The sequence below is a fragment of the Halichondria panicea genome, chromosome 7 (assembly GCF_963675165.1).
Source record: "Halichondria panicea chromosome 7, odHalPani1.1, whole genome shotgun sequence".
NCBI lineage: Eukaryota > Metazoa > Porifera > Demospongiae > Suberitida > Halichondriidae > Halichondria > Halichondria panicea.
The window spans coordinates 2675212-2685249 of NC_087383.1; the positions used below are offsets into that span (position 1 = coordinate 2675212).

Genomic DNA, 10038 nt, shown 5'->3' on the forward strand with positions numbered 1-10038 from the left:
TATACTAAAGCAGTTTGAAGGACTATACTGCAAACGTTTATGAACAGTACAGCTTATTTATAGCATGAAGCCATTCTATGTAGCACTTAGATACATAATAACCAAGTCAAGCAATGTCCTTTGCTGTTTTGACTTCACAGGAGGGATAGAGAAAAGTTGACATAGAGTAATTCAAGCTAAACTCAAAAAAATTGGAAACAGAGTAAAGACAACGGACTTAGAGCTTGTCAGTGGTATAAGCTTACTTCTCTCAAGTATCTCCCAGGCCCTGAGTGATCTCTAGTGGATAGGAGAGCTAGAAACCAGGGATACAAAACTTTTCCATGTAATTATTTGCGAGCGCAATAATTACACGGAGTGCTTCACCGGATGTCAGTCCTTTTACATAGGGCGTGGGCGGTCGTTTCCAATCCCCTTTCTTTTGTATCTCTGCATAGATGTAGGAGAGAGGGATTGGAAACGGAAGTAGATTTCAATGTACTTCACATATGACCTCGATAAACATCCGCGCCTCGCTGAGGGCTAATCTATTCCCCAGGAACTTCGCGGGTAACTGAGATTATTGCAAATCTAGGATTTTATGAGTTGTCACTAGTATTCTGTCAAGTTTTCCAGTATCCAATGCAACTGTGCTTTATATAGATAGTGAATAACCATTATTCAAGCTCTATTTACCGTTGCAACTATCTTCTTCATTGAATTTAGGTAAGTTTAATCTTGTATTGTACACATTTATCCCTTTTTCTCTGAAATGATTAATGTTTAGGTCATAATTATACTTCAATATGCTTGTTGGTACATCATGTGGTATCACCCCAAGCCAAAGAAAATTAGTCATACATCAGCTGGTAAAATTTAGTGCTAGAAAAAAGTTGAATTAAAGAGCACCACTAAAGATCCCTTTTTTGGGAATACGCTAAGTTTTACAGAAATTTTAATTTTAGGCATACATTCCCTTATGATTGGTGATCACCCCAAAAGCATTAGTTTTGGATCAGGTGGATGTATAGCTTTTGTGTGCATGAATGTGTAGTCACCTATTTTTACCTCATAATTGTTATTGGCCCGGTAGTTAGATTGTGGTGAAGGGCCTGTAGGCCCGAGATATTTAACTACTACAAATGCTGTTTCATCTATATTTTATATAGCAATACCTCGCAAGCCAAAACTTACTGAGTACGCTGAAGAAAAGAAGACAGAAGAATACCCCTCCTCTCTACACCCTACACGTCACCGCCCTCGTAAATGTTATCGGCTGTTCCGGCTATATATACACCCTTGTATACCTCACCAGCTTCTCTCCATCTAAGACTGTCTGATTAGAGTGCTAAACTAATCATAATTATAGCTGTAATAATCATTTTTATCGTGTAAGTTTTTGTTAATGTTGTTCGGTTTGATCCCACTCGTTTTACACTTAGAAAGCAACTGGCAGTGCTGTGGAGTGTTTTGCTGTCTCCAAGTGTATGTAATTATACTTAATGAATTGGAAATTGAAATGTACGCTCACCAGCCTAGTATATATAGAAACTTCGTACAATTGATTCATCACAATTATTAAGAAAGTTACATGGTGTATTATGTATCTTGTCGTATGAATGATCATGGTTATTGCCTCAAACTAGTGGATCGACTTCTTGATGGTTTTTTTTTTCATTTAATTAAGTTGGCAGCAAAAGAGAAGCCTCTGACAGTCACAAATACATTCACAATTTCAGGGAACTAAGCATCCTCTGATGATTTTATATCTACTGTGAAACAAGTATCCAATACCACTAGCTCTGCACATTCTCCTTACTATTACCATGTACCAATGCACTGTTGATTGTACATGTGTCTCTTTCCCTATTCTTTCACCGCTTATGCAATGAGTTTTCCTCATTTGAGGCAAGAAAAGAAGACAAGAAAGCGAGGCGCGGATGTTTTCCGAGGCCCTCTTCCGTTTCCAATCCCTCTCTCCTACATCTATGCCTCTACTATCTATGATAGTACATGCAGATGATGTAAATAATTGAAGAATGCTCACACGCAATTGTCAATGAATACATGCAATTTGTTAATGGCAATCCAATTTAACACTCTGAGGATTTTAAAAGTTCATGAGGAAGATGAGCAGATTAACATTCACTTTGGCCCTTCCAAACATCTTCATGATTGCCAGGCCCTCGTATTGCAGCTGAAGGAGGTCCTGTGTGGGGAGAAGAGAGGGCAGTGAAACACTTCAACGGGTGTATAAGACAAAGAATGCATGTATTTGCAAGACAAATGAATACATGTACTTACATACACCGTACAAGCATACCAACACTATACCTGACACAAGGCAGTAAACTTCTTGAACACTTTACGTACCTACCAAATTAATTCTACCTGTACACACACCCTCACCTGGAGGACCAGCTCCACCTTCTCCATCTGCCTGACGTGATCTCAAACACAACATTTCTGAACCTGAACCTGGACGAGTAAGAAATAATGTTCACATAATTATAGCATAACGTTGCACATAAGATCAAAGCCGTAGCAAGCGGTCAGGCTGGTCAGGTTTTGGTCTAACCACTTTTTGCAGCTGGGTAGGTAATGGTCGTAAATATTGTAAGTGATAATGCGCATGCTATTTTGGTGAGGAAAAGGGATGACCTTTTTCTTAGGTAAAAAATTCACCACTGTATAAAAGTTCCAATAGTAGAAAAGCAGCTGACCTTTAATTGCAAGTTGGCCTGACCACTTTAAAGTTGCTTGCTACGCCCCTGCATGAAGATTGGGGCATAAAAATAAGTCAATAGCCTCACACTGGAGGAATTGTTAAGTCTAGATTAGTAGTAGAGTCTGAGCTTCAGTCAAACAGTGGACAAAGTACGTACCAGAGCAATTAATGGCACATGTGATGATTATCATGTTGTTTAATAGAAGTATGCTAGTATAACGGCTACTCTCACTCAAGTATACGGAGACTTACAGAGTGGGTGGGGCATATCTCCATGGACGCTGATGTATGGATGATTGGTTTGGTTACGTCAGAGTACGCATCGATACCCAGCTATCTGTCCGGGGGGTCCACAGTCGATGCTTGCAGGAAGAACCCTCTGTGGGGGGTACAATGAGAGTCATAATTATTATTATGATTCAGTTCCGGGAATAAATGTCATAGAAAGTCACTAATTGACTCACCTTTTTTCCAGCCGAGGTAAATGGAACACAGCTATAGGTTACGTCTCTGTGGGGCATGTAAAAATTGATTGACTGAAATTGTGTATCAGGTTTTAAGCAACTAATAAGGATTATCACTTATTGAGCGCACAATTCCCCGCCCACACACACCTGGTCAGTAGACAGCTGATTGCCTATCCACAACATCGAAGGATTTTATCGCAGCCATGTACTTCATTGTATAGCTGCAAGGGGAGTGACGTGTGATACAGTGTGATTCAATGAAAGTCAGTACAACACAGTTAGTGCATGTTTACCAAAGAGGTACATGAGATTGTTCTGACAAATCATTCTTGTACTCTCTAATACACTAACAGGGTTTCATCTAGGATAACAAGTTGGGGGGGGGGGGGGAGATTTGGGAGTGCGTAAGCACGTCACAAAATGTTTGGCTATATGCCCACTTTTGTTTAAATGATTACATCATGCTTAACTTAATGCTAATGTGATGACATGTAGTACTAATGTGATGATGTCATTAGTTATTAGATTCGCTAAATAATAACTTAGGTACTTTACTGGATACCCAATTGAAACAAAATTAAAATTCCTCACAATTCACCACAACCACAGACAAGTACTATCTATGAATTAGATTATTTTTACACCACAACTGTCAAAGATAAAAATCACAAATGTACATGTACCTAAGTCATTTTGAAACATACCTTGTAACTCCCCCCCCCCCCCCCTGTACGAGTTATATGTTTGTGTTAAGCACACTTAACAGTGTACTCTAAAAGCTACATTTTGATAGTAAAAACTTGGGTATGATGTAAACACTACTGACGTTTTGGCAGGATTAGTGGAACATATATTTATGGTCCATTCCCCCCTTAAGCCGTGGCTATTTTAAACCACCTCGCTATTCTGGCCAAGCTTCACTGTGCCGGATTAACAAGAGTCTACTGTACGTGTATTAACGAGTGCTGCAAGCTGCGCTGTGCTAATGCCTCTCGTCATGTTTCGCTTTCTCTCAAACTATGAGAGTGTTAGAGAGGTGAAGAGGTAATTACATAATGTATTACTGTTGACAGAATTGAATTACAAATAGAATAGGAGAGGAGCTGAATGTAAACAGAAGCCTATCTGATGGCTTGATGAATAATCAATCTTCAAAGATAGAGCATGTTATTTATATAACCTGTAGCCAAACAGCGGGAGCAAACCTTTGTCAAAGGCACAATCTGTACAGAATAGTAATAGAGAATTTGGATCATGAGGCTTATATTTAAATACAATTACCGTAGTATTTGCAAAAAGTAGAAAAGACTGGTGTTACATGCATCTATTGTTACCAGACTTGTGTACTCTATTGTTATCTATTCTATAATCATTGTTGTGCTTGTGGCTTCTTACCAGAATCCCAAGAAAAAGTAGATCAGGATCTGGATTATCTCACATGTGGGGATGAGCACGCATGCGCATTAAATCTACATGTACAAGAATAATGGGTGTCTGCAAAGAAAACAAATGGCTACTATAGTCTATATAGCTAATAAAACCTCTTTTCTGGCTCTTAGCTAACAAAAAGCTCGCGCTTTAGTGCAAGGCTAACTTATAAGTTGAATAGAAATTTTGTACGAACAGATGATTCTACGAAAGATTCTGAAGAGACTGCAACAGCCTTCAATGTGGGTCAAACTAGTCATAACTCAAGAAAGAAGCCTTAGTTTGCTAATCCACGAAACAAAGTCCAAGAAAACGTGGCTAGAAGCCTATAGAAGCTGTTAGTTTTTGTCGCATTGCAACCGTTGAGCAGTTACAGCTGGAATACACACACACACACACACACAGTCTGTTTGAGCCCTTTCTCGGTATAGACAAATAGTTAGCTAAGTGATACTAGACAGGCTAGAAACAGGTTCTATTCCGCTATATGCAATTGAAATACTGTAGCTAAACTATAGCAAGCATTCATGCACATTGACTTCACTATTGCTGTGCCAACAATTCTTAGATAGAGAGCAAAGTGAGTACAAAATGGCTGTAGGAGCACAACATACAGTGATGGAGGCCCTGGGTGGGGCTCACATGAACAAAGAGAGGAAATGTTAACAATAGTGAGGCTAAATGCTAGAGTCCAAAAGTACAACTTGACAGCAGCAAATTATGGTTTAAATTGTAGTAAATATTACGTAAGTTATAGTTATAACACGGGCACGAGGGATGTATGGAATATATTGCACTGAAGCACGAGGGCGCCAGCCCCGAGGGCTGAGTGCAATATATGCCATGCAGCCCGAGTTCACGCGTTATAACTAGTTTATATCCCGAGGGCATAGCAACATAACACTGTCCTAGTAACACAATATAAACAGCACAAAAAAAGACAGAGACAACTCTAGACACAGCTCCATCTCTTCTCTCTTCTAGACGCCAGTATCTGCAGCGTATAAGATTGGCATGACCGACGAATGGCTTGACACAAAATTGTTGGAGTTTCAACTGAAATCTGCAAAACAGCCCCACCCCACTTCTGGTGCTGCAAAACAGCCCCGCCCCACTTACTGCTGCAAAGAAACAGCCCCACCCCACTACTCAGTGAATACATGGTATTAGCTGCTGGTCTACGCTCGGCCTCATAACCAAGCCAAGAAAGCTCGCTTCTACACTGCTGCAAAACAGCTCATGCCCCCAGCAAAAAGAGCCACTTCTAGTGCTACGGTGAAGCAGAATTGACATGCATCACGATGTCGAGGACTAGGTCGATCTAGGAACACAGAATCTTCAACAAAATGAATCTTGGACAACTTTAAAACCTGCATGGTTGCAAGAAGAAACTCCAGCAGTGCTGAACATTCATTCCTGCATGGCTGGACATACTTTAAAACTTGTTATTTCTCATGCGTATTAATTTAATTTTAATTTAATTGTCTGTCTAATTGCCAGAGGGGCGTTTTGCGGTCAGTGCAATATGACTTTGCGGTCAGTGCAATATGACTTTCAGCAGTGCAATATGCTTCATATTGCACTTGGCAACAACGTAGCAACGGGATATAATAAGGTATAACATGTATGCACCAACACAGTCAGCTTTAGCGTATCCCTCGTGCGGCTACGCCTCAAGGCATAATTATACAGTATTCACCGAGTGCATACATGTACATGCAAAAAACTCACATCTGAGTTGCTGTCCAATTCTCAGCCATGACACCCGGGTCCATGATTTGAGACCTCTCGAGCAGCTTCTCCTCCAGCTCCCTCAGCAGGTCATCCTCTAGACATTGAATGGTCTCACTCTTCTCCTCAACCTGACAAGGGAACATCAATAAGTTGCTGCCAGGTGGAGAATACTCGACATACAATAGTGACGTGCATGTACAGTCAACTACTGAAAATCTGGCAATGAAATTTAACGGTATTCTCCCACTTTGAGATAAAGGTCAGCTTAAAGTTGGACTGTAGGTTAGGTATTAAATAGGCATCTGCTATCAGGGTTGTTGCAATAACTATTATAAAGAGATAGTACGTACGTGTAATCACACAGTACACCATCAGATCGGCTATTCAGAGCATAGATCATACAGTATATACTGTACAAACTGTGCAAAGGAACAGGAAAACATGATAAACCGGCATTACGGTAACTTAAACCAACAGATGATAAATGGACTAAAATCATGAAAACTCACTAATAATAACGAGTGTTGCAAACTGCGATGTGCTAATGCATGCCTCTCACTTATAGTTTCGATTAGGGGGGGAGGGGCTAAATGAGGCTCTTTATACTGCTAATCACAGGGGCCCCTCTTTCCGTATTCCCCCAAAACCTAATCGCAGTCTCGTGACCCCTAACCTCTAGCGTGAGAGATATGAATGGGCACGTACATTTAACATCTGCTTAACCGGTACCTCGCGGATATGACACAACAAATCTACTGCAACCTGTAAGATTAGTCTGATATACATGTACCACAGAAACAGTGTGCTTGCTTGCATACATGCTAATTTAAAACTACTCACATCTGCATAGTTCCAATTTTCACTCCAGCTCAGCCATGACACCCGGGTCCATGATTTGATATCTCTTGAGCAGCTTCTCCTCCATGTCTAGATGACTGCACTTCTAGAAGGTAAAAGGAAAACAAAATAATGCATTTGGTAAAGATCTACTCTCATGCAAACAACATTGTAATTAGTATTGAGAGCAAATACATGTGATGATCATTACCAAATTTACTGGTAAAGGGTCAAACTGTTAGCAAGAGAGTTCATAATAGACGAACTCTTGCTGTTAGTATGTAAAATTGCCAGCTATGGACCCCAACTAGTACCTACATGCAAATTTTAGGGGGGGGGGAATTGGAGCTAGGGGGGGATATCCCCCTTCCCCCCCATACACACACACTCACCCCTCTAGAAAAATGTCCCACCATAGCCTTCGGAGCTGTCTCCCTCCTCTTAGCAATCACTCCATCAATGTGCGTCGTCTTGAGTACCTCATTTCGACTGATCTTGGACGCTAGATGCAGCACACCCGCCACTGTAGCACCACTCTGTGATGTGCCTTAAGGCCTTTCTCCTTCACAGCAAGCTCTTGCAGCTGGTGTAGGAAGACCAGTATATCCGAGAGCCCTTGATAAGAGAATTCCAGTGTCAGGAGAAATACGAGTTGGTAGAAAGCGAGTGTGTTAGCAGGGCTAGTGCAGATAGCTTTGGCCAGTTCCAGGAGATTGGTGAAGAGAGAGTTGACTGTTTTAGAGAGGAACCTTTTCAAAACCACACCCAGTGAGAGCCCTACAGCCTCCAGACTCACCCAATCACTGCACAAGGGGAGGGTATAAATACACGTACATGTAGCTGTAAGCACTGCACATGATTGTATACTGCACATGATTGTATACATACATGTAGTGAAAGCTAAGACAAAATGGACCTGTATAACTGACAAATAAAATCTAGTACGCCCACTGAACATAGCATGTGCGCACGCACGCACGCACGCACGCACACACACACACACACACACACACACACACACACACACACACACACACACACACACACACACACACACACACACACACACACACACACACACACACACACACACACACACACACACACACACACACACACGTGTTGAGAGGAATCTTGTCCTTGTTGGCACACACACACACACACACACACACACACACACACACACACACACACACACACACACACACACACACACACACACACACACACACACACACACACACACACACACACACACACACACACACACACACACACACACACACACACACACACACACACACACACACACACACACACACACACACACACACACACACACACACACACACGTGTTGAGAGGAATCTTGTCCTTGTTGGCATGGTGATCTACGAGTTGGCATGGTGATCTACGAGACGATGCCAGAGTAGGGCCACATCCAGCTGTGTGCTGGGCTCTCGAATGAGGAGCAATTGGACGAGGGAGGCAAACAGTTGCCCTGGGAACGCCGTCTCCAGCACTAATGAGTGACAAGTGTCAGCCACCGCCCTCAAACACTTGACCAGGGAGGTAGTCAACATGGGGCTGGAATACAATTATGGAAGCTTAAACACTTAGTAATGCACGCAGTCTATTGTGCATGGTCACATAATTACAAGCAGGTCATCCTCTATAATATATTCCCCACTTGGGGTCTGTATCATAGCAACTGGCTGGGGTTTAACTACCATAAACCCCAGCCCTAGCCTGGAGCACATTCCTCATAAACTCCCTTGCCTTGAGGGCGCACTGATTTTATACTAGATCTACACAGCCAAAAAGAAGCTAGACACTTGTTGACAAAGGCAGGACAGATGGGTGGGGCTCACTAAACACCAGGAAGGCTGGAGGTAGCCTCTACACAGGCTCTCCTTTTTCTGTTCTTTATCACAATCGTTCAATAAGATAAAATACGGTATTAATTGGAGGAATAAAGAAAGAAATAGACGTAGAGTTAGGAAAAAGGAGAGCCTGTATCGGGAAGTCGTGTGAGGGTAGAAGGGTGAAAATGAGCGTGGGCATGCTGAGCTAGAGATGTTGGACTGCCCACGTAGAGATCTATGACTAATAAAACTTTGCCTGCAGCAAGCTGGACATGGACTTGGAACTGGAAGTTTGCAAGCACTATAGCTAGCTAAACCTTAGGCTTAGCTAGATGATCTACTAGTTATATGTTCAGATTCTATCAGACTATCCACCTTTTCTTGTGTCTTTCTATAGTCTACTGATAGTATAGATCAAGAATAGCTTAGTCATCATTATCATATAGCAGGTAGCTACTGCCACCAGAGCTGGCCACGCTGGTTCTCTGATCTGACTTGCAGCACAGCTTGGTGGTTGTCTCAGTTCTTATTAATTAATTAACTCTGAATGCGTGGGAGAATATCTTACGTCACGATTGTGGGCTACATATCGCCCACGTTCATAAAAATCCTTGTGGATCACGCGATTTCCCGAACCAGGCCTTACTTTTTCTTAACTGTATGCCCATTTCTTTCTTTGCTGCCTCACTATGTCTTTCTTATGATTTATCGATGAACAGTGACAACAGCAAGAAAAAGTGTAAGGCCTGGGATCGAGGCTAGGCTGGAGGATGGGTGAGGCTCACTGCTTGGACATTGACAAGTTAGTGCGTAGAGCTAGAAGCTTAGCACTGGCTAAAAGCTATACGCACAACCTTTTTGCCTCAATAGTTTTTGAGACTGTTAGCTAGTTGTATCCAAGGTAAGGTAGCTTAGGTAACAAGTACTTTTCATTCAAGTGGGTATATAACACTTACTGTCCACTATATTTGAATTTATGGCAAACGTAAACCATCCTTGGCC

General features: G+C 41.8%; 3 long non-coding RNA genes across 3 annotated transcripts in view; 1 reads left to right on the forward strand and 2 right to left on the reverse strand.

Annotated features, from left to right (window-relative positions):
* The window catches only part of LOC135339246 (uncharacterized), a 73319-nt gene that overhangs the window by 11767 nt on the left and 51514 nt on the right, over nt 1–10038 (reverse strand). The window lies entirely within an intron of this gene.
* Nucleotides 440–1499, forward strand: LOC135339195 (uncharacterized). Its single transcript, XR_010395872.1, has 2 exons — nt 440–705; nt 1149–1499. It is a non-coding gene; the product is annotated as an uncharacterized LOC135339195 (long non-coding RNA).
* LOC135339252 (uncharacterized) lies at nt 2044–2816 on the reverse strand. Its single transcript, XR_010395963.1, has 2 exons — nt 2389–2816; nt 2044–2188 (listed from the first exon to the last, which is right to left on the reverse strand). It is a non-coding gene; the product is annotated as an uncharacterized LOC135339252 (long non-coding RNA).